The sequence below is a fragment of the Papio anubis genome, chromosome 4 (genome assembly GCF_008728515.1).
Source record: "Papio anubis isolate 15944 chromosome 4, Panubis1.0, whole genome shotgun sequence".
NCBI lineage: Eukaryota > Metazoa > Chordata > Mammalia > Primates > Cercopithecidae > Papio > Papio anubis.
The window spans coordinates 35,167,928-35,182,624 of record NC_044979.1 but is presented as its reverse complement, the minus strand read 5'-3'; the positions used below and the strand labels follow the sequence as shown (position 1 = coordinate 35,182,624).

Here is a 14,697-nt window from a genome sequence, read left to right as displayed (position 1 = left end):
GGCAGAGGTTGCAGTGAGCCAAGATTACACCACTGCACTTCAGCCTGGGCAATAGAGTGAGACTTTGTCTCAAAAAAAAAAAAAAAAAAAAAAAGAAGTGAAAAACAAACTACCATATGTTAATGAAATAAGAATGTATGGGGATTCTGCATTAAAGCTAGTCATAGAGACATGTTCCACTCTTGTTTTGTGGTGTGCCCTCTCTTAAATGAAGGCTAATGTTTCCACAGTGAGCTGCAAATAAACTAGCAATTGTGCTCAGTTAGTTATTATCAAAGTTGAAGATTTACCATAACAGAGAGTAAAACACTAATAGTTAGTGCTATACCATGATTCTCAGAAAAGAATTTATATATACAGACATCATAATTAGCCAAAACCACTTTTATGAAAATGTTCAGTGAAAAGAAAGTACTACATTCAAGTGGTAATCATTTCAGAATATATTTTATTTTATTTTATTTATAATGCCTTCTTTTTATTTAATATCCTTTAAACTTTCAGAGAAAACTCTTAGAGAAAACATTTTATTTAAAATTTTTGTAGAGCTGTATTTATGGACAGAACGATTTTTAAATGTCATTGAACAAACGGTTTTGGTCAGTCATCCTTTTCTAAATGATGGAAACTAGATTTAAAACTAACTTAACTCCATGGAAATCCTATTTAAAAAGTGGAAGGAATCAAAGGCTTATTCTAAAAATTATGTTTCTATATAATAAGAATACTAACATCACCAAAATAAGTGAGATTAAAAATGCTCCTCTTTATATTGGCTCACTGGTTGATTTGGTTTGCATTAAGTATTGTTAGAGATTGGGAACATATTTTAAACTTACTAAGGCTATATATGGATATATATCTACAGATTTATCAAAATGCTGATAGTATAGAGATAAGATAATAAATTTAGTGTTGAAGTCAGTGTCTCTACATCTAGTTAAAGTCTCTGTTAAAATCCTTCAAAACATATCAAACTTTTTGTCACCAAAATATTGCTATTAACAGCAACAATGATAGACAAAAGACACAATTAGTACTAATGACAATTGGACTTGAATTTTAAGAAGATAATGAAGACTGTCTTCATAGAGCATCACTACGGTGGTACACAGCCTTTAGGGTACACAGATATATTTGGGCTGGCAACCCTAAAGTGTTCTGACGAAAAATGTATGTCAATCTAGAAACTGCAATCAACAGTTTTGCCCACCAAACCACTAAGGTTTCAGAACTGCTTGGTATTCTCTTGATTATGTCTCTGTGCCTGAAAGTTAAAGTTAAGTGAATACTTTCCTTTAAATTTTTAGATGCTCTGGGAAATGCCATGATTATGGTCTTTGACTTGGTCAAACCTTCCTTAGAAGCATCATTCTAAAATGTGTGCTTCCATCCATAACTCAGGCTTAACAGATTAGTTTTTAGTGAGTAGTAAAGACATAAGCTGGACCTTTATATTAAAAGCCCTGAGTCCTTTAAGACATTTATTTATCCTCTAACATCAGTTTGTGACAGGGAGAAGATAAAGACTAAAATGCCCAACAAAAACATAGAGTATAGGGCGCACCTCTTGATTCCACTCTTCAGCCCAAAACATTACTTTTAGCAAAAGAATTCATGTTTTCATTTATCAATTAATTCACTTATTCAACGGACATTAATTAAACATACTCTAGGCACCAAGCATTTTTACTAGGCACGTAAGATATACAAAAATGAAATTTTAAAATGAATAAAATGTAGTCCCTGCCCTTAAAAAGGTTGAGGAAACAAACGGTTGAGATAATTATATTACAATGTAAGGACAGCTCTGATAGAAGTAACAAGGATGCGATGGGAGTCCCATGAACATGACACCCAGACCAGGCATGGTGTAAGGGGAGAGGCAGGTCAAGGAAAGCTTCGTGTATCAGATGATTTCCAAACTAAGTCCAGAAAGATGAATAGAAGTTAAAACAGGTGACAAGAGCTATTCCAAAAAGATATGCCTGGAAGTGTATATTATTGGAAGTGAGCTTAGGTCAGTATGGCTGGACGATAGGGAGAAGTGAGTAAGAATGGCTAGGTAGAGGCCAATGGAAGACAAGAGCTAAATCAGAAGAGTCTCCCATATCACTGTCTTAGTCTGTTTTGTGCTACTATAATAGAATACGTAAGACTGGGTAATTTATAGTGAACCAAAATTTACTGGCTCATAGTTCTGAAGGCTTGGAAGTTCAATATCAAAGCGCTGGCATCTGGCAAGGGCTTTCTTGCTGCAGCATAACATAGTGGAAGGTATCACATGGCAGAAGAGCAGAAGAGAAGAGAAAGCGAAAAAGAGAGAGGGGGGAGAGAGAGAGAGAAATAGAGAGAGAGCATACAAGACAGGGCAAACCCACTCCTTCAATGATACACCCACTCCTGAGATAATGGCATGTCTATCATGTCTATTCCTGCGGGTGGAGCTCTCGCAACCTAAATACCTCTTGAAGATCTCACCTTCCCAATATTGTCACGATGGAAATTGAATTTCAACGTTAGTTTTGGAGAGGACAAACATTCAAACCATAGCACCACTCTAAAGTGTTCTGGCACATTTTAGAAAGAGAGGGTCCCAAAGACTTTTAAGTGGCAAAGTCACCCACCAGGTGACTTTTGTTCTGTTTTTGTGAGTTATTGGCCATACATTTTATAAGTATTTGCATGCACACGTTACTTATGGATTTATTTTACTACTTTCCTGCTAAGATTACCTGGAATACATTTTTATGCCATTTTCTTTTTAAGAAGACCAGCATAATAAAGCGAGAAAGAAGCAAGGGATTTGAGAGATTATCTAAAGGTGTAATTATATGATTGACTGTGGCATTTCAGTTGAGACAATAAAGAGGACTAGAAAAGAAGGCAATGAGGGATAGTCACAAGGTCATAGTATCAGTGGATTCTAGGTCCCGATGGGATCAAAAGATTGTTGAAATGAAAATACCAAAGGCAGCGAACTGGTCAGAGAGGAGGTGATAGTCTCAGAGAGAAATGCTTGAAATTGAGATATAGACAATTGTATTGAAGTTCTTACATTATCATTATAATTGGAGGAAAGCTTCTTCCTCTCTCCCGATGTGAAAAAACAAGCTTAAGTACTGGCCCCTCTCTGGCCTTAATTCACTCTACCCCTATGCAGGTTTACTGATTTACATGAATTGTAAATTTGGAAGAACAACCCACACAGGGCTCAGCTCTGCTCTTTATTTTTCCTTTTCAGAGCACCTCCTCTCTGAGCACATATGTTCTCTTCTGTCCTCCATGCTGTAAGGTATGTAGAACCCTAGCCTTGTGTTGGGAGGAGGGAGAAGAGGAGAAGTCTGCCCCATCCACTGCTAGGGAAACGGTGGCTAAGTCTGCCTAATTCTTGAGTTCAAAACTGGCCACTCATATATCTTACAAACTTCAAATTCCCTGTAAGAGTTGGGGGAAGGAGTTGCTGCAGAGAATTTGAAACTCAGCACTTACTCTATTCTAGAATATATGAGTCAATTAAGAGTCAGGTGTGTAAACTTAGGAGTCATACAGGAAAGAACCTTCTCCCAGAGACTAAACTACAGAGAAAAATAAGACTGTTCTGAAGCTGAAAGGTGGAATTAAGAGTATACTATCAAAATAAGCATAAATTTATCATTTAGGATCTAGTACATCTGCATGGAATATTACTGGAAAGAATATGGTTATAGAGTAAAATAAAGATTCCTGTTCTACTTTTCCCACTTGCTTGCAAACTTCTTTAAACCTGATTTTTTTAATCTATAAAATTGGATATTAACATCAAATTTGAAGGATGTTGTGATGGAATTTTTTTTTTTCTTTTGAGAGAGGGTCTTGCTCTGTCCCCCAGGCTGGAGTGCAGTGGCACAATCTCAACTCACAGCACCCTATACCTCCTGGGTTCAAGCAATTCTCTTGCCTTAACTGTCCAAGTACCTAGGATTACAGGTGTGCACCACCACACCCAGCAAATTTTTGTACTTTTTGGTAGAGACAGGGGTTTCGCCATGTTGGCCAGGCTGGTCTCAAACTCCTGGCCTCAAGTGATCTGCCTGCCTTAGCCTCCCAAAGTGCTGGGATTATAGGCATGAGCCACCATGCCTGGGTAGGTGAAGGATTTATTTCTAATGGATGTTTGTAAGTGTACAGTTGTACCTTAGATATTCACTAAACTGTGGATAACGATGGAAGATGGAAGAAAATGCCATTTTATAAAATGGGAGTGATAGGGAGGGACTGAAAATGATTATGACATGATTTAAACCTATGCCAAGAAAAGAGAAATACATGAAGCTTGCCTCAATGGTATAGTTTGTTTCCTCCAATTGTTCATGATATATGGAAGTTTAGTTCTGTCTAAATGTGAACAATATGGGGAAAGTGGAGCCTCCTGAAAGAGGGGAAAGCTGGTGTTTGCGGACTTGGAAAGATAAGCCTCAAGGAGTTAGCCTGAGAGTTCCTAGGTTATAGCAGGTCTGAAAGTATATCTAGCTTTAAATATCTAAATATGACAAAATATGAACTCTATCTAAAACTTTAATTTTTATTCTCCCAATCCCTTTTTAACAGATACCCAGAACTTAGCCTTCACTAAAAAAACTATTTGTGAGCCTATAAAGACCTTCGCACATGCACTCACCTAACTCAAATCACCTTAAGCTAGTATTCCAATCTTTGATAATCCCCATCTCCTAATATTTATCTATTTTTAATAATTTAAATTAGAATTTAAATAACATAAAATAAAATGTTTATCAGTATGGCATCCACATGTAAAATTCATATTATCATAAAAGCAAGAAGCACTTTTATGTATTTATACAATGACTATTGCTTGCCTAACAAGTACACTGTACTTGGCACAGGAAATATAGCCCATAGGTCCTTTTTTTGGCTTTTCTTTTATGCTGAAGGGGATGACCCAATTCCAAACTAGTTTGCTCAACACTCAAAGACTGTCTGGAAAATTGTGGCAGGTAATGGAGTCACATCAGGGAGACAGTCCGGTGCACCACACAAAGAGCGAACCGTCCCTGAAAATTTGGGACATTGTTCCACTCTTCAGGTTTTTTGGTAAGTTGCCTACTAACTCTACTTCAGTGTCTTGGTCTGGATAATGAATTGAGCATCTGAGGCAGAACATGTATATGAAAAATAATTTTAAACTACATTGCAAAGGCAACCAACTATTAAAAAATGAACCACTGAAAGTGTTTAATTCATGCCTTAAAGAAGCTTTATATTACCAAGTTAATTGGTTTAATTCATATGCCATCCTATCTGCCTTTTAACAACTGAAATGGCTTCTTTCCACTTTCGATGGTTTTCTTGACAAAGCATTGCTTTTGCTTGTTTGTTTCTACTCTACTGCTATTATTTGGTGGTATACATTTTTTGTTTGTTTTTTTACAAACTAGCTTAAAGATACTTTAATTTAGCTGAGTACATTTGAAAGATCTTTATGGGCTCACGAACATTTTTTTCAATGAAGACCAAGTTTGCAGTATCTGTTAATAAGGATTGAGAAAAACAAAAACTAAAGCTTGCCTTAGTATACTTTATTTCCATGTTTGTTTTAATTAATCCCTCTTCCAAGATTTCCTCTAGAACATGACCACAGGTCTCCCTGAAAATATTATCATCAACTGATCAACTGTCTCTCAAGTAGAAAGCATATCCTTTTGAATTTGTTCCAGTTGTACACATATGTAGCCATTTTATTCCAAGGACCTTTGCTGAGACACACAGCCACAAATACAATATATGGAGATTCAGATTTACATAAAGATACATTGGTAAATTTTTTCTTTATAAAATGATTTGCTATACATTTTTTTCCTGCTAACTCTGCTGCATGTCATCAAAAACATTTTTTTAAATTATTAAATGTCATGTGTAACTCTCTCTGCAAGGTAATATGGAGAATTTACAATTAGGATGGGATAGAGCTCTACAACTAATTGTAACTCAAAATCTTTAAATCCATTTAAAATAGATTACAAATAACATAAGTATGGGAAGATGGTAGTAACACATTCTGATTGAAATATTAGTAAAGATTCAGATATTATAATTTCAGCTAAGCATTAACATGCTAGAAGAAACATTTTGATAAATGGTTTAACAGACTATCTTCGTGGCATGTTCTGATTCCCTGCCATTCTTTTTACTGGTTTGGCTGATAATCCTAGACCCTGGTTGCTGTGGGATATGTCAGCAGACAGTTTGCATGATTAGCCTTCTCTGGGGAATACCCATGGACAATTGAAGCTGCCTTGCCTCCACTTACCTCATTGGTAAAGGTCAGTAATTGGTTCAATGGGGGTACAGAAGCCCTATTTCTTTGTCTAAGGTGGGATAGTGTCTGGGGTGCAATTTACATTCCCCATTGGATCATGCTGACACTGGACTGTCTCTGAAAACACATTGTGCCATAGCTCCCCCTTCCTTTTTCTCTATACTGTTTCCCTTACTCAGATTTCACTCTGAAGGAGGTACAAGCCCCAGGTACGCTGGTTGGAACCGGAAATTGTGCCTGAGAATGATGCCTGGGTGCGGGAGCAAGTGTTTAGAATAAAGCAGAGTTGATTGATACAGGGGTACTCTCCTGTGAGACAGAATCACATGCCCTGGCAAGAACCCTGATGTGCTGCTGGGAAGGCTCACAGCAGCTTGGAAAAATGGTAGCTCCCATTAAAAGAACAGCAATAGTAGAACTGCGCTGGCAGAGTGTGGAAAAGGACTAAAGGCTCAGGGAAGTGGCCTTGCCAGAATGTACCTAAAATGTAAGTCCCCAAAACTCACAACTGACTGTTTCTAAGAAGGCCTGGAGGACTGTCTTTCACTTGGTGGGCCTAGTTACTGGTATGGTGGCCAGGAGAAAAGGCGGGAGCAGATCTTGACGGCAGCAAGCTTCATCTGGAAGGCTGATCTCTCTAGGCTGCATTTCAAAGGCAGACCAGGGGAGTGTGGCCAGATGGATGAAGTCCAAAATACAGTATAGATTAGCTTTTATTAAAAAATAAAAATATATGGGAAACAAAAAGAGGAAAATAGTATGGAATTTAAATCCTTCCAAGAAAATCAGTGGAAAAATGATTCTGAATTGATCAGCAAGGCCTTCTCCACATTGCCCAACCCCCGCCATGGAGAAAGGCAGCAACAATGAACGTTGATTCAACCCGGAAAATTTTGGGTCAAGGCCAAGTCAGGACCTACATCACGCAGTCCTGTTCCTTGTTCAGCCCAGTGATCTTGGAGTGGGAGATTGAGGACTTGGCATGTAAACATAAGACTCTGGAAGCAGCAGAGAGCAGAACCTCTACATGGCCGTGAAAGCTCTTATGCACCGGGAAGAAAAACATCGTACATGGCACTGAGTGTACCATAACAAGAGCAATTACAGCCAGAGTGAATACAGCCACAGGGATCAGTGCTTCTGTTATTCCGTCACAGAGGGAGGATTTGGGGTTATTGATACATGGTGCATTGGGAGGGAACATAATGTTGGCCCGAGGGAATGGTGTTCTGTAGCCATGAAAAATACAGTCCTCCTTCCTTGCAACATCTGTCACCTCTGCTAATGCCCAAAGTGTGGTTACTGTTGCTTTTCTCGGAATATATGTTACACTTTCATTTTAGGCAAGATATCACACACACATCGCCCATCAAGCCTCTTGCAGCATTTGCTGAGACATATGGGAAGAGGAGCGAGGAGCAGAATATCATGGGGAAAAGTGTAAAAAGAGCAGAACCAAGATCAGTTCTCATCAGTTAACCCAGAGCTCACTCAGAATGGAGTCCCAGGAGCAAAAATGTTTGCGAAGCATAAGAAATGTTTGTTGTTTTTATAATACAAAATTCTTGAGGTACACTCTGTCTAACTGCTGCCATTACTGGTGTTTGAAGATCATATAAATCAGTCCAATATATACAAAATAAACTACTCATTATTTTGCACACAGTAACAGCTCCACTCCAAGCCCTACGTATAATTTGTATGCCTTTAACTATCATTAAGCCTTTCATGTTGATAATTTATGTTTTAAGCCCACTGGGCCTATTACCTTTAAAAACAATTTTTTAAAATCCACTGGAAAAAAAAAAAAAAGCTGGTTTGATTTAACTTTTTTTATTCCTAGGGTTTTTTGTTGAAGTAGCCACAAAATACCACCACAATATTTTGTGATCTTTTGTGATCAGGTGCTAACTATCGAGTCTTGCTCTGAGATATTGATTTGTCATCTGAAAGAAAAATTTTCTTACCTAATCAGCCATCTTCTACGTTGGCATCTACCTTCCCTCATCCATCAATGTCAGCATGATGCCACAGGTGGTAGAGGCAGGAGTCCCTGAAGATGAACTACGTCCCAGAGTTGTGAGTGATCGCAGTTTTTCCCCTGAGAAAATTCTGAATGTTTTCTCAGAACTTCATTTATATAACTATCCTTTTGGATCCAGGCCAGTGCTTTTCTCCTTGCATGTCCTTTGGCATAGCTGATCAGCCACAGACTGCTCCAATAAAAGAGATGGTACTTATGTCAATATATTTTCAAATATCTATCGGCATCTTAGAACGTATTCCTTTTAATGCCTTCTCTTCAGAGTTCATGACTCAATCCAAATTAGTTGAAAATTTAGATATTCATTTCTATTTTCCAAAACAAGGAAGACTGAATATCCACAGAGCAATAATTCCTCCAGTTCAAAACAACTGGAAATGCTAGGAAACATAACAAATACTCTTTTTAAGTCAAAGCTTTGCCAATGAGAAAGTTAAGGAAATTCAGGGGCCCCAAACCACATAAAAAAGCATAAATCTAGAAAGCTGAGAATGTAGTGAAGCTGGCAATTTCTCTGTGGACTTTGGTCAGTCAGTCCCTGGGAGCCTTTGGTTTAATGAACCATAATGATGTTAGAAGACAAAATCAAGACCTTTCATCATGTGGAAAGATGGACCACAGACCTAGATAAGTATGATGCCTCCAAAAGTCAACATGCAGGATAGATAAGGTTAAAAATCAAGGCAACATAAACACCAGAGGAAGCAGGCAAGAAAATGTATCTCAGCCTTGGTTAGTGATATAATTTGGATGTTGGTCCCCTCCAAGTCTCATGATCAAATGTAATTCCCAGTGTTGGAGGTGAGGCCTGGTGGGAGGTGTTTGGATCATGGGGATGTATCCCTCATGAACGGTGGTGCCATCCTGGCAGTAATAAGTTCCCACTATATGAGTTCATGTGAGATCTGGTTGTTTAAAAGAACCTGGCATCTCTTCCCTCTCTCTTTTGCTCCCTCTCTTGCCATGTGATACTCCAACTTCCCCTTTGCCTTCTGCCATGATTGGAAGCTTCCTGAAGCTTCACCAGGAACCGATGCTGGTGCCATGTTTGTACAGTCTACAAAATCATTAGCCAAATAAACCTCTTTTGTTTATAAATTATCCAATATCATGTATTCCTTTAGAGCAATGCAAGTGGACTAAAACAGTCACAGTGGTTGGCTGAGAGTGACTGCATCCTGAGAATTCATAATCATAAGCTCACACTTGGGTGGACTTGGGGCTGGAATTCACATTTCCAGTGAGGCCCTAATATCCCAAGGTGAAAATTCAGTTTATGGTACTCTTGACTGGGAGTTACTGCAGGCATCTGGCAGAGGCAAAGACAAGTTATCGAAAGAGAGAAGCATTTTCACTCTAGCCTGCTTAAAATTCCTAACATTAAATTCAGCTAAATAGGAGTTTGCCAAGATCCCAGTGTTTGGGGGTTTAAATGTCAGTCTGTGTGGGAGCCAGTGACTTAGGCCTTGGGTTTTTGCACAGTGGAAAGAAAGGGAGAGAAATCTGAGGACCCCCCTCCCTCACAGAGAGGTCACACTTTCAGTGAAAGTATATGCTAGAGGAAAATCTGCCCACTTGAGGAAAAACCTCAAAGGGAATTTAAGATAAAACTTCTCTATGTCCACCATAGTTCTGAGTGGGAAAAAAATGAAATAGTAATAGTCTCCTCTTGGAATTTCTAACCATAGACTAGCCCACAATTGGGCCGGGATTCAAATGTAAGTTATTTACAAAGTTGTGAAAGATCTATGCCAATAAATTGTTTTCAAGTGGTGTATTACACGTTGGGCTCTTCAGCAGCAGGACAAGAGTAAGAGATTGAGGCACAGTTGTTTATTAGTGATCAAAGCCCGTGAAAGGAAGCAAGAGGGAGCAGGACTGGGCAGAAGGAAAAGATGAATAATGATGCAGGCCCAACAAAGCCCCAGCCAAAAAAGCAGAGCGATGTGGAACAAGTATTGCTCATCAGGGTGTCCGAGGTGGTCCATGATAGCCAAGCTATTATACCTGCTTCATGACCTCAGGTGCAGTGGCTCTTTGCAGCTGAGGTAGACCCCAAGTGGGTAAGTGGAGCTTATCTGTTTAGCACAGTGGGCCCCAACCTTTTTGGAACCAGGGACCGGTTTTATGGAAGACAATTTTTCCATGGACCAGGGGGTGGAGGGGGATGGTCTGGGGATGATTTAAGCACATTACATTTTTTGTGCACTTTATTTCTATTATTATTACATTGTAATATATAATGAAATAATTACATAATTCATCATAACGTAGAATGAATAGAAGCCCTGAGCTTATTTTCCTGCAACTAGACGATCTCATCTGGTGGTGATGGGAAATGGTGACAGGTAATTGGGCATTAGATTCTCATAAGGAGCTCGTAACCTACATGTATCACATGTGCAGTTCATGATAGGGTTCATGCTCCTATGAGAATCTAATGCTGCTGATGATCTGACAGGAGGCGGAGCTCAGCAGGTAATGCAAGCAATGGGGAGTGGTTGTAAATACAGAGGAAGCTTTGCTCACTTGCCAGCCAGCTCACCTCCCGCTGTGTGGCCCAGTTCCTAACAGGCCATGGGCCAACCGATCTGTGCCCCAGGGTTTGGGGACCCCTGGTTTAGCATACTCCACACAGTTAGGCAGCAAGTTCATTCTTGAAGGGGGATCTGTATGCCGCCTCTCCATGTCTACCACATAGACTCAGACTGATGGTGCTCTCTGGGGGCTCGCAATAGAAAATATTTTCTGGAGGGAAATATTTCTTTAATTTTTACCTTGTCAGTTAAGTTCAGCAAAGTATGAGTTCAAAATAATAAATTATCAAATTTAAGCAAATAAGTTAGCAAAAGAATCAGAAGAAAAGATAAAACATTTAGGCACCACATAAGACATCATACTGAATATAAAATGTTAGTTTAAATGAATTTTCAAAGTAAAGATATATTGAAAGTATGATCAAGAAGCAAAAAGCTAACAAATGGACTAGGTAACTTTCCATAATTTTATGCAACTAAAATTGAAATTCTAGTAGAAATTGGTAATTTTCTAGGGAAAAAAGAGTTACCAAAATTCCCAAACAAGATAAAAAACTCCAAGTAAACAATTTTCCACAAAAGAATTAGAAACATTACAAAATAACTCTCAGGTTAAAAAGTACCAGGCCAATACAGCTTCATGAGGGAATTTTATGAGGTTTTTAAGATCAAATAATGCTAAAGCTGTTTAAATTATTTTAAATCTGAGAAGAAGGAATTATGGATACTTCCTTTAAAGTATCTGCAAATGTGCAGATACCTCAGCCCTAAGGCCAGAATCTTTATATAATGGAAAATCACTAGAGGTTTTCCTAGTAAAATTTGAAATAAGACCATGATCTATTATTTTCACTACAATTTAACTTTGGATTGGAAACACTAATTCACATAATCAAATTCGAGATAATGAAAACATGAACTTAGGAGGAAGAAAAAAACATCTCTATTGGCAGATTATATAGTTAAATATCTGGAAAATCCAAAAGAATCCATTGGGAAAACTACTAAAAACTATAAAAGAATTTAATAAAGTAGCAGAATATAAATATAAAAATCCATAGCCTTTATGTGTATAAACAAAATTTAGTTAGACGAAATGATAGAAAAAAAGGATACATTCACAACTTTGCAAAAAAAAAAAAAAAATACCTAAACATCACCTTAAAATCAGAAGTGCAAAATTTGCGTGAGTAAAAGTATAAAACATTCCTGGAAAAAAACCACAAAAGTAGATCTGAGTGAACACAAATACACATCAGGTTCTTACCTTAGAATATTCAACATCACAAATGTTAATTCTCACTGGGGAAATTTATAAACCTAAAATAATCCTAATAAAATACCATATTTATCTTCAGTGACAAGTTGATTAGTTAGCTAATTCATAAAAATAGATAAAAGGTAAAGCTTTATGAAAGAAAAGCAGTGAGAGGAAGGATGACAAGACCAAATTTTAAAATATGCTATAAAGTCTCTATAAATAAAATAGTGTGGGATTAGTGCATAAACAGACAGACCAATGACCCAATATAGTATATCTGATTATAGATCAAAATATAAATGAAATCTCAGTATATGATAAAGGTATCATCTGAAATGGGTGGGGAAGGGACTTTAATAAAGTATGAGACAACTGAATAACTAAATGGAAAAGATGAAATTGAATCCATTCTTCACACTACACACAAGGATAAATTGCAAAAGGATCAGATATCTAAATCTCAATAACGGTTCTAATGCATGTATATAATATATGTGTATATATTTCCAGATTTCACTGATAACTGCTTTGGTAAGTGAATTGGTCACACAGATGTACCACTAGAGCAATGAAATTCACCACCTTTTGTGATGTTTGATTATGTTATAGAGTACATAAAGTGTTACTAATTAACAGTTTTAAACAATGAGCACTCAAGAAATGAATGGTGAGGTAAGAAGGATGAAACTTGTCATTGTCCTTACTTAACAATGACTAGATATGTGGGATGTTTTCCAAAAGCTGGTCATAGGACACTGTAAATTCGTGCTTCAATGATGTAATAAATTAGCACTTTACCTAAGAGAACACTTTCAAGCATATTAGATATTATTAATTACATATAAACATAGTTCTGGTACTCTGTACAAATGACAGTCTACACAAACAACTGTAATAAATCGAAGTTGCAAAAAATTGCCAACTATTGATGAAAATTTGAAAGGACCTCTCTTCTAAATATTTAGAGGCAAATATCATGACATACTGAAAACATATTCTACAATTAAGATTCTATTATTTCGGAATGAACTTCTCCTTTTCTTTCGCTTTTTCATCTCAGAAAATCAATTCCTGTAACTGGTATTTTATAAATTCTACTAGTGCTGAAAACAAATCACAGGTTTTAATAATCACTTTCCTGTAACTTAAACCCTCAAATTAATCCAAAAGTATGTTAGAAGCAGTGATTGGCCACAGTGCTCCAAAGGAGATTTTAGGAGCTTAAAAAACATACAAATAGAATCCTGCTATGATCTCAACCAAATAAGACCCATTGAAGTCACTGCACCCAAAGAGGCGAAAAAGGACAAGGCCATTTTTTCCCACAAGTTGTCCAGTAATTCGATCTAGATAAAATGCAGAATGCATTCTTCTGTGTCAACAGAAATACATGGCAAGCAACCATTAGTTTGTTTATTGAGTTTTTTTAATGCACATCACATAGTTTTATTTATTATTATTTTTAAATTTTTTTATTTCCATAGGTTATTGGGGAACAGGTGGTGTTTGGTTACATGAGTAAGTTCTTCAGTGGTGATTTGTGAAATTCTGGTGCACCCACCACCCAAGCAGTATACACTGCACTCAATTTGCAGTCTTTTCTTTCTCACCCTCTTTCCGTCCTTTCCCCCTGAGTCCTCAAAGTCCGTTGTGTTATTCTTAGGCCTTTGTATCCTCATAGCTTAGCTCCCACTTATGAATGAGAACATACAATGTTTTTTTCCATTCTTTAGTTGCTTTACTTAGAATAATAGTCTCCAATCTCACCCAGGTTGCTGCAAATGCCATTAATTCATTCCTCTTTATGACTGAGTAGAATTCCATTGTATATTGTTTCTTCATCCACTTGTTGATTGATGAGCATTTGGGTTGGTTCCACATTTTTGCAATTGTGAAGTGGTGCTATAAACATGTGTGTGCAACTATCCTTTTTGTATAATGGCTTCTTTTCCTCTGGATAGATACCCAGTAGTGGGACTGCTGGATCAAATGGGGGTTCTACTTTTAGCTCTTTAAGGAATTTCACCCTATTTTCCACAGTGGTTGTATTAATTTACATTTCCACCAGCAGTGTAGAAGTGTTCCTTGTTCACCACATCCATGCCAACATCTATTATTTTTTGATTTTTTGATTATGGCTACCCTTGTAGGAATAAGATGGTATCACATGGTGGTTTTGATTTGCATTTCCCTAATCCTTAGTGATGTTGAGCATTTTTTCATATGTTTGTTGGCCATTTGTATATCTTCTTTTGATAATTGTCTATTTACATCTTTAGCCCACTTTTTGATGGGACTCTTTATTTTCCTTGGTAATTTGAGTTTGTTGTAGATTCTGGATACTAGTCCTTTATCAGATGTATAGATTGTGAAGACTTTCTCCCACTCTGTGGGTTATCTGTTTACTCTACTGGCTCTTCTTTTTGCTGTGCAAAAACTCTTTAGTTTAAGTCCCAGCTCTTTCCACACTCATATCAAAAGATTCATGTTTAAATATTTCAATGCTCATCTTGCCATTACTAGTCATGCCTTCATT

The 14,697-nt window shown here is 37.3% G+C and overlaps 1 long non-coding RNA gene across 1 annotated transcript in view; it reads right to left on the bottom strand.

Moving 5' to 3' along the window:
• The window catches only part of LOC116274485, a 66,947-nt gene extending 52,864 nt beyond the window's left edge, over positions 1 to 14,083 (bottom strand). Inside the window, exons 1-2 of the long non-coding RNA XR_004183151.1 lie at positions 10,909 to 14,083; positions 8,287 to 8,532 (exon numbers count right to left, since the gene is read on the bottom strand). This is a non-coding gene — a long non-coding RNA (uncharacterized LOC116274485). The remainder of the gene's footprint in view (positions 1 to 8,286; positions 8,533 to 10,908) is intronic.
• Positions 14,084 to 14,697: the final 614 nt, after the last annotated feature.